The 10,224-nt window shown below is 43.2% G+C and overlaps 1 protein-coding gene across 1 annotated transcript in view; it reads right to left on the bottom strand.

Annotated features, from left to right (window-relative positions):
• Positions 1 to 10,224, bottom strand: part of Pde6b (phosphodiesterase 6B) — a 57,625-nt gene that overhangs the window by 43,978 nt on the left and 3,423 nt on the right. The window contains exon 2 of the mRNA XM_005359664.2: positions 7,238 to 7,330. The gene's annotated coding sequence lies outside the window, so the exon portion shown is untranslated. The remainder of the gene's footprint in view (positions 1 to 7,237; positions 7,331 to 10,224) is intronic.

Genomic DNA, 10,224 nt, shown 5'->3' with positions numbered 1-10,224 from the left:
TGTGTGTGTGTATGCAAGAGAGAGAGAGTCATCTGATAAGAGAGGAAAGAGAGGAATGAGAGCTATTGACGTGTACAGGAGCCGGATGTCTCTCAAGACACTGACTTGGGAGAGGGCATCTGCGTAATCTGTTGTATCAATGAGTGTGGTGGTTTGAATGAGCTCATGTATTTGAATGTTTGGTCACCAGTTGATGGAGTTGTTTGGGAAGGATTAGAAGGTATGTTGTAGCACAATTTCTAATTATTCCTAATAATAAGCACCCAGAATCAGATATTGGGGGTGAAAGCTGAAGGATCAGAGAAACAGAACAGCCAGTCACTAGTTCTTACCTCTATGAAATCCTCAGACTGAATGGGGTATACTGTGTCTACAAATTCTCAGACTGACCTCTTTCTCTACGAAATCTCAGATGCATGCTCCGACTGAATCCTCAGACTCATCTGAGCTCCTGTCTCTCCTGCCTCATATTCCTCCTTCTGCCCAGCCATACACTCGTGTCTCTACCTCCCTAGTGCTGGGATTAAAGGCGTGGGATCCCAAGTGCTGGACTCACCTTTGTGTGAGCTCTGTTTCTCTTTTAGACAGATTCCATTTCGTGTAGCCCAGGGAGGCCCTAAACTCACAGAGATCCACCTGCCTCTGCCTCCTGAGTGCTGGTATTAAAGGTATGCACCACCACTGCCTGGCAAATGCTTTCTTTTATAAGTTGCCTTTATAAATTTTTATGAGTTGGTCATATTGTCCGTTACAGAAATAGAAAAATAACTTAGTCAATGATCCTAAAGGAAGGGGCTAAAGACTCAATAAAGGCCTCGGGCGGCCAATAGTTTAGCCAGGCATGAGCCACAAAGGACAGAGGTGGAAACTGGGCACATTTGGGGGAGGCACTGATGACAGGTTGAGTCGGTCAGATGAAAACAGGGCTAATTTGCCACTGGTCAGAGCTGCTCTTGGTGGAAGCTGCAGTGGTCTTTCTGGATCCTCCAGTTTTTTCAGTTGCATTGCCGTGAAGCACAGAGGTCTTTGCAGATAGCCACGATCATCTTCTACCAGTTGCCTGAGCGGGAACAAGAGTCCTGCTGACTGTCCTGGTTCTATTTCTATTGTTGTGATAAAATATATTGACAAATAACAACTTAGGAAAAATGGGTTATTTTAGCTTACAATTCCAAGTTACAGTCCATCATGATTTGGGAGAAATCAAGGCAGAATCTGGAGAAGCTGGTCACACCACATCCACAGTTAAGAGTAGAGAGCTAAACACATCTACAGCACACTAGTTTTCTTAACTCTTATATAGTTCAGGGCCCAGCCTAGGAAATGGTGCTGCCCACAGTGGGCTGGGCCTTATGTAACAATCAAGACAATCTTCCAAAGACATGCTCTCAGGCCAATCTAGACAATTCCTCAATTGAGAATCTCTCTCAGGTGCACCTAGGTTATGTCAAGCTAAGAATTGAAACCAAATGGTTCACTGTGAAGTGTAAGCCTACATACCCACCTCCTCATGGTATGGCCAGGTTGGTGGATCTTTCTTTGGTTAGAAGTGGCCATTTATTCCTGTGCCTGTGCCCTGGGTGATCTCTAACCACACAAGATGAGCCAGTTGATGGCTCAGTTTGTTGTCACGTGGGCTTTGGATGTTGGGGATATGGGTTTTTGTGGTCCCACTGCCACCCCTTACCACCATCAGGAAACCTGATCAGTACCAGGAAGTTGTCTCCAATGCTCAAAGCAGGAGCCATCTGGGTCATGTGTGACCTGTTGGCTAGATTCTGGTTTATCATCCACCCCAAGATAAGCTATCAGCTTATATCCTTTCAGGGTGAAGATGAGTCTGGCATCTCTCAGTTGGTGGGAAAATATCGCTCAGGGCCAGGCTGTCACTGTGAGGAACTGGAAGTGGATGCCTGTCTACAGCTTGTTCAGCAGGAAGGCAGAATGTGGTTCCAAGATCAGTGCAGCCCCAGCAACACACAACCTATTTCCAAAGCGTTGTAGCCAGAGTGCCTGGTGCAGGTGTTGACCTGCCGGATAGTGTCCTGTCTTTAAGGCGTAGGCTGCCTGCCCATCACGGAGTCCCATGTGGGGGCTAGGGAGCCTCCCTGGCTTTGAGGGCAGAACATTTGGGCTGTAACTGAGCAGAGACTATTTAAGAAACTCACTCACTCATTGAAGAAGCATTAGGACACCCAGAGTAATACTAAGCACTGATACAGAAATGTAGTCGTCACAATACGAGGACCAGAAAGAGCTCTCTGAAAGCAGGAGTTCAAGGAGACCTTGGATAGAACGCTTCTGTCTAAGCGATGTTTGAAGCAGGGCTAATAACGCAGTGAGAAGTCAGTTCTGCCTGGCGATTGTCCACAAGATACTGACCTGTGGCCTTGCTGAAAGGATTCATGAAAGAGCCAGAAAGCTTCTGATTGTCATGGCATGGGGCCATTATCCTCATTCCTTGTTCACAGAGAAATCACATCTACAGAAGAACTCTTTCCACAGCCGTGGTTTCAGGATGAAAAAGATTTATCGCAACCATCCTCTGACTACAAAATGTAGAGAAAAACCAAAGGGAGACAGAATCAAGGTTGTTATAAACCAAACTCACCTGAGGTTAAACCTTTGCACAGGGTAAACTAATAACTCCAGTGTTAGCTTCCAATCTCTACTCTAGTTCTTGTGATAATATTGTCTTTGTTCTTGGGCCCCTTTCACATCTGATTTTGTATCTATCTATCTATCTATCTATCTATCTATCTATCTATCTATCTATCTATCATCTGTTGGGACTAGTCGAGTCCTGGCCTTCAGCTGCTCTTCCCTGTCTAGAGCCTTCTAATAGAAGTTACTAAAAGCTGTTCCTAGCATAGAGGATCAGAGGATGGGATTTTCACCTGTTGGCCATTGACTGCAGTGTATTTAAGCCTCCATGGTGCTATTAAAGATGGGCTTTTGGTACCAGTGTTTGAAGGTCTGTGTGTCGGTCTGTCTCTGCATGTGCATTCTCAACCTCCAGCCCCTTGCCCGAAGCTCCCGAACTGGGTTCTAGCGCATAGAGCGCAGATGGGGGCCACAGTGCGCAGCATCTATCTATCTATCTATCTATCTATCTATCTATCTATCTATCTCTATCTATCTATCGATCTATCTATCTATTTATCTATTCATCTAGCCACTCCTACATCATCTATCTATCATCAATTCATTTATATATGGTTAAGCACATATATATGTGATTAAAGACATATTGCTTCTTTATCCTCTTAGAGATATTTATTAGATATTATCAGATATTTGTCACTTCTGATATTTAACATTTCACAATGTGCTTTTAACACCGTTTTTAGAGTTGTATTAAAATATAATTGACAAAAATCAAACTAGCACACATTTAGCTTGATCTCCTGAGCTCAACCCTGTCTCATAAACCCAGGAAGGTCTTTCGACTCTGCCTGGACTCCTCAGCTAGCATCATTTCTGGCAGCTCTTAAGCGATTACACGATGTATTGGAGGACTTACTTGATACTCAGTTACTGTCCTACCTTGTTAAATGCTTAGCATTTGAAAACCATGCCTGCTGCCTTCTGTGCAGCATTTGAGTTATTTCAAGGGGAAGGAGACCCTGATATCTTTGTTCTTATTGTTTTGGCAAGAGTCCTTATTTTCACTGCACCAGGGGGAGCATCCCTGAGCATCTCTGCAAGGGTTTACTTGGAAATCTGGGGGTACTTGTCCAGCCACTGGGCTTTTGTTTGCCCTACATGAAAGTTTTGTCTGTAGGATGGTTGTGTCTACTTACGTGTGCTAAGGAAGAAAGGCTCCACCAGGACTGTTCAGCCCTGGCTTTGGTAGTCCAGGAATATGAGGAGACAGTGTGGCAGTTAGTCACAGAATCATGATTACAAATGAGGAAATGAACACAGGAAACACAAGAACCCTGCTTTAGTTCCACAGGTAGAAGCAAGGAATTGGAGTGGTGGAAGGCTGGGATATGTGGGAGACAGAGCCAGGCCCATTTCTAAAGGAAACCAAAGCAGAGAAGGGTCTCTGTTCTTCACAGAACAGCATCAGTGTAGGCTCCTGCCGAGGCGATCCAGCTGTGTCTTCATGGTGGAGATGAAGAGTGGCAACTCTCTCTTGAGAGATGGGCCCCACCGATTCTGGACTCCACTGCTAAAACACGGACATCTGGCAGCACTGTCCCCCCATGGCTCACCTGGGCTCTGTGCTATCATAAACAGAAGTCAGAGGAGACACAGAGGGATTCCAATCAAGTGCTTCAGCTAGACTCCAAAGGAGACCATGACAGACACGCGAACAGTGACTGTCTTTGAGGTCCACCCAAGACCTCATGCTCATGTTTCTCAGGACAATCTGCCCTTCCATGTTGGCTCATAAGCGTGTGCCTCATTTTAGTGATTTGTTGCTGGGTCTGGGGCCTAGGACAGTATCCAGCCCTCCATGGCCCTGGACTGGCAATATTATTTTGTTTCCCAAATTCCACCTGTGTCTGGTAAAGCAGTGACCCCCCCTAAGGTTATTATCCTGGTTGCACTCATATATAGAATTTGACTGTGGCTTTGGAGTCAGTGCTAGGATAAGCTCATGTGCTCAATGGCTCCCTCTCTCCCTCTCCATGTAGAACTCTCAGCTACTACTCCAGTGCTATGTCTACCTGCATGGCACCCTGCTCCCTGCCATGATGATAATGAACCACCCTCTGGAATTCTAAGCCCCCACTTAAATGCTCTCCTTTATAAGAGTTTCTGTGTCATTGTGTCTCTTCGAAGCCATAGAACAGTAATTAAAACAGGTCATGAGGGAGTTTTTGTGGTGGCAACTCCTGGAAACCTTGGAACCAAAGCCTGAGAAGCTTTTCATGCCAGACTTTATGACCAGAAGATTTCAAAGGTGACACATCTGATCACATAATTTCCTGGTGGAGTTTATCCAAATGTTCTCTCACACTTTGAGAATGAAGTCTAGTACAGTATGCCCAGACTCAAGTATAGAAAGTCTCCTGAGAGCATTCCAAGCTACAGACCAGTGGTTCTCAACCTTCCTAGTACTGAAACCCTTTAACACAATTCCTCATGTTGTGATGACTCCCAACCATAACATTATTCTTATTGCTACTTCATAACTGCAATTTTGCTAATGTTATGAGTTGTAATGTAGATATCAGATATGCAGAATATTTGATATGCGACCCCCAAAGGGGTTGTAACCCACGGATTGAAAAGCAAGCTGTAGACCACTACGTCTAGCAATCCATGGTTTACATTCTTCTAATTTTAATTGTGTAAAATTTTAAAATTAGCTACACAAATAGTCACAGACCAGGTACTATATGCTAGATGCTATTGTTGACACTGAGAACAATAAGTGAAAAAAACCGGTCCCTGTTTTCAGATTCCTGGACTCAGTGGTCAAATAACCAAGTCTACTTGGTGAATTCCAGGCCATTAAGAGACCTTGTCTCATTTTTCAATGAGAAGACAGATCTGAGAAAAGCCAGGGAGCTTAGGGCAGTCTGAATGAGGACTGCTTTCCTGCAGGCTCCCTGAACATAGATACTGGGTAGAGTGAGTCAGAGAGTAAGGGAGATAAAGGTGCAAACACAGAATTGCTTTTGCTCACTCTGAATGAGTTTTTCTCAGCTGAGTACAGGGGCTGGGGTGGGTCTTGTTTGTCTTTAAAGATGAGATACAATGTTTCATGTGCTAGAATGAGGCCTTAATAGAGTAGATGAAGACAGGAGGTCGGAACCTATCCTGGAGCGCCAGGAGGAACTTTGAACTGAACCATGAGTTTGGAGTTCTCAGTAGCTAGGTGTTTCTTACAACTATGAGGCTGGGTGGTAAAGCCCACAGCAGTGAGTGTGACGGAGAAGGCACTGTCAAGGGCTGAGCCTTGTAGGCATCTCTTCCACCCGCTTAATGCAACACCACTTCCCATGTACCCATGTTTGATGTGTTGGACTTTAGCCTATAGGGAGGCATTTCCTTAGCTATCTGAATGGTGGTTTTTTTCCTCTCCCAGAGCTGACTCAAGCAGGAGCCATGCATTTCCTGGTGACTATTCCTGTACACTCAGAGCATCTTGGTGGTCAGCTAAATCTTCAGAAAATTAGCAGCTGCCGGACTGAAGGTCACAAGATTCCTTCCTGTATCTGTTTCCGCTTGTTTCACAGGGAAAAGAATGTGAGAAATTACTGTTTATTGGCAGTTGGTGGATCAAAATATGAGAAACGGTTTTATAACCTTACTAAAATTTGTGCCACTGCTTGAGCTAACATAAAAATTCTATTAGTAATGTCGTGGACCAGTGATGTGGCTCAGCAGGTAAAGGCACTTGCCACTAAGCCTGTAGACCTGAGTGTGGTCCCCTGAACCCACAGGAGGAAGAAGAAAACCAAATGCAGCTAGTTGCCCTCTGACCCCCACAAGTTTCCACTACATTCCCATTCCCACATGCAAATGTGCATACACAGTGAACAAAAAAATGCAATTTAAAAAATTGAAAAAACTAAAAAAAGCATTTTCTTATATAAGTTTGGAAATAACATTTTAAATGAAAGTGTTTATCTACTTTTTATTTCATGACTTCAATGTGACTTGCTATTTCTTGCAAAATCCACTGTTTTTGTAACTCTATCACTGACAACAATATTGCAAAATTAGGACATGAATAAACCCTGATTGCATCTGACTCAGCAGAATGCTTGCTCCCATCCCTGACAAGAGGGTGCTGCTCTGATCTGAATGCTGGGTGCTGTTCCTACAGAAGCTGATGAATTCCAGGGATGACAAGGGGGAATCGTGTTGGCATGCCTTTCGTTAGAGATATACAATGTGCATGCTATTACTGCACAGGTGATTGCTCCCAAACACTGGAAGAAATGCATTCTGAACTTAAAATGATAGCTATAGCCACAATCCATTTTAAGTCTAGTCTGCATCATTCATATTTTCCTTTTCTTTGTAGATAAGTAAAATAAGCATCCCCGGTCAGATTTGCATCATTTGCTCATTTCTGTGATATAAATTCTCCTGGAAAGGTAAATTATAAGCTGTCACCTGGAGCTACTCAGCAAGGGGTTGAGAGATACAGAGCAGAATATACATTTTTGCTCAGCTTGACGCAATTTCAGAAAACAGGTAATTGTTACCAATATTTTAATATAATTTATTTAGTTGTAGGCTTATATAACTTATTATAACTTATTTTCACCTGGGCATGGACAGCTTCATCAAGACTTCAACTTCTGAAGATCCCTTCAGGATGATGTTTCTTGGTGTGACTCTTCTGATTCAGACTTCCTACCTGTTTCAGGCAAGCAAGAAGGTGAGTTCCAACCCACTACAATGCAAGCCTTTATGAGAGACACACTTCCCAGTATGCACTTTAGAGAGAGAGAGAGAGAGAGAGAGAGAGAGAGAGAGAGAGAGAGAGAGAGGAAAAGAGGGAGGGAGGGAGGGAGGGAAGGAGGGAGGGAATAAAGGAAGGGCTGGCAGCTGCATGTGGTAGAACTGGTAGGTTTGGGTGAGTAGCTCCTCTGGAGCCATGAATGTTATGAGACCTCAAGGCCCTTCTGTGGCACAAATCCAGACCTGCACTGGGAAAATCATGGTTGTCTCACTGAACTTACAGGTTGGATGACTGATGGGGCTCTCAAGGGATCAGACTGAATGAAGTATAAAATGTACTTGGGTTGTTACAGGAGGATCCAAAGGACCAAAATATATATGTACAGACTACTTAATTTTAAAAAGTTAACAAAACTTTTTTGTTTTTGTTTTCGAGACAGGGTTTCTCTGTGTAACAGCTCTGGCTGTCCTGGAACTCGCTCTGTAGACAAGGCTGGCCTCAAATTCACAGAGATCCACCTGCTTCTGCCTCCCAAGTTCTAGGATTAAAGGTGTGCACCACCATGCCAGGCCTAACAAAAGTTGTTTTTTAATGCTTTACTGAAGAAGAGAAGTGAAATGGTTGATGGTATTCATAACTGGGCAATGCAAACTAAAGCCACAGAGAGATTCCATCTATGGATACCAGACTGGCCAAAATACCAGGGAAGCTGACATTATCCCAAGCTGCCAAGAATGTAGATTCACAGAATGGCATGGGGGAATGAAAAGTTTTTGGTAAACAATCTTTTGGTTTCTTTAAGATAAATGTGTGCTGGAGCCCAGCCATCCACTCCTATTACACACTAAGGAGGTGGAAATGGGCTCATAAGGACTTCAACCTGCATGATGTCACTTTTGCATAGTATCTCAGTCACCCCTGTAGGAAAAGATGGAATGTCCGTCATGTTGTGAATAGATCAACACTTTTTAGTAGAATTGTATTTAATGATAAGAACAAACAATCTGGGCTGGAGAGATGGCTCAGAGGTTAAGAGCACTGGCTGCTCTTCCAGAGGTCCTGAGTTCAATTCCCAGAAACCACACAGTGGGCTCAGAACCATCTGTAATGAGATCTGGTGCTCTCTTCTGGTCTGGTCTGCAGACATGCATATGGACAGAACAGTGTATACATAATAAATAAATCTTTTTTAAAAAAAATAATAAGCAATTCATTGTTCATGCAAGGGTATGAATAAATCTGAAAGGCACTGAAACCAGAAAATATTGCCCACTGCATGATTCCATGCATACGAAATGCTGTAATGAAAACTATTGTGCACTGCTGAATGGTGGTGGTGCACACCTTTAATCCCAGCAACTGGGAGATAGAGGCAGGTAGATCTTTGTGAGTTTGAGGTCAGTCTGGTCTATGAAGCAAGTTCTAGGACAGCCAGGGCTTCACAAAGAAACGCTGTCTCAAAAATAAACAAACAAAGAGCTCTAATGCATGGACCTGGAATGGGGGAAGCTGAGACGGCTAACTTTTGCTGAAGCTAGAACAGTACTGAGTCATGAAGTGGTTGTTTGTATAAATGTATGCAATCGTTCAAACTCATGGAACTGCACAGTTAAAATCAGTGGTTCTTATTGTTTGTAATTGAACCTCAGCGCCTAAAGGGGAAAAACGTAAAGATGGTATTACTCACAACCCAGCGATTTCACTCTCAGGTTACTCAACTGCATGTCTCAATGATTCAGAACACACAAATATTTCCAAACTAGCATTAACATGATGCTTATTGCCGTGAAACGGAGAAGCTACCGGGCTTCGTAACCAGCAATGAGTGAGCTATAGCTGAGCACAACATTATGAACACACTTGACAAACATATAGAGAACAAAAGCAGCCAGACACAGATTCACTGCACAAAGCTAAATAAACAAACAAAAACAAAACCAAAACAAAGCCAACTACAATGAATAGAAATGCACGTCTCCTAATAAATATCTAAACAAATGCAGGAAAACAGGACTGGTGGGCTAACGGGCTCTGGGCTGCATCCTCAGGCTCTGCAGTCTTGTATCTTGGATGAAGCTAGGATAAACACTTATTTAAATGTCATGAAGATGTCACATGACTATTTAATATTTTCTGTGATTATATTCTGTAAAACACAAGCTTTTAAAATAATAAACATGGCTACATCCACCTCTGAGAACTCATGACCATGGTTTCACTGAGTTCTTTGAAAGGCTCACGGGGTGTTTTTCATAGAGATGCCTGTACTGTCTATCTGAAGAAACAGGTTAACCATGGCCATTCCCGGGAAAATGGGGTGAGGGTAACAATGAAAGTTTCAGTTATTTGGTTAGTAGGATGTGTGAACGCTTGTCCTCAGAACTCATGAGCTAGAAATACAACCCCCAAAGTTCACGGGGTGTGGTGGGACATTTGTGATGTAATTAGTTGAGTGGTTTTGTCATGGAAGGGACTCTTTGGTTGCTCTGTCTTGCCATGAGATGCTCCACACCATGCCACAGTACAGTCCAAGGACTTCACAGCTGCAAGCACCTCTGGAACTGTGAACTAAATAAATCTTTGTTCTTTGTAGACAGTATAGTATTCCATTAGAGTTAAAGAAAGTGGCCTAAGACATAGGTTGTAAAATAAAGAACAAAAACACTTTAAAAAGTGGTGGAGTAGAAAAAAAATAAGAGCTCAAATAATTGAATCAATCTTCTAGGAGGTGTGGTTTTAAATGCTATTAAACATGTAAATATATATACATATATATATGTTTTTCGAGACAGGGTTTCTCTGTAGCTTTGGTGCCTGTCCTGGAACTAGCTCTTGTAGACCAGGCTGGC

The sequence above is a fragment of the Microtus ochrogaster genome, linkage group LG1, assembly GCF_000317375.1.
Source record: "Microtus ochrogaster isolate Prairie Vole_2 linkage group LG1, MicOch1.0, whole genome shotgun sequence".
In the NCBI taxonomy this organism is placed as follows: domain Eukaryota; kingdom Metazoa; phylum Chordata; class Mammalia; order Rodentia; family Cricetidae; genus Microtus; species Microtus ochrogaster.
This window is presented reverse-complemented; position numbering and strand designations above follow the sequence as displayed.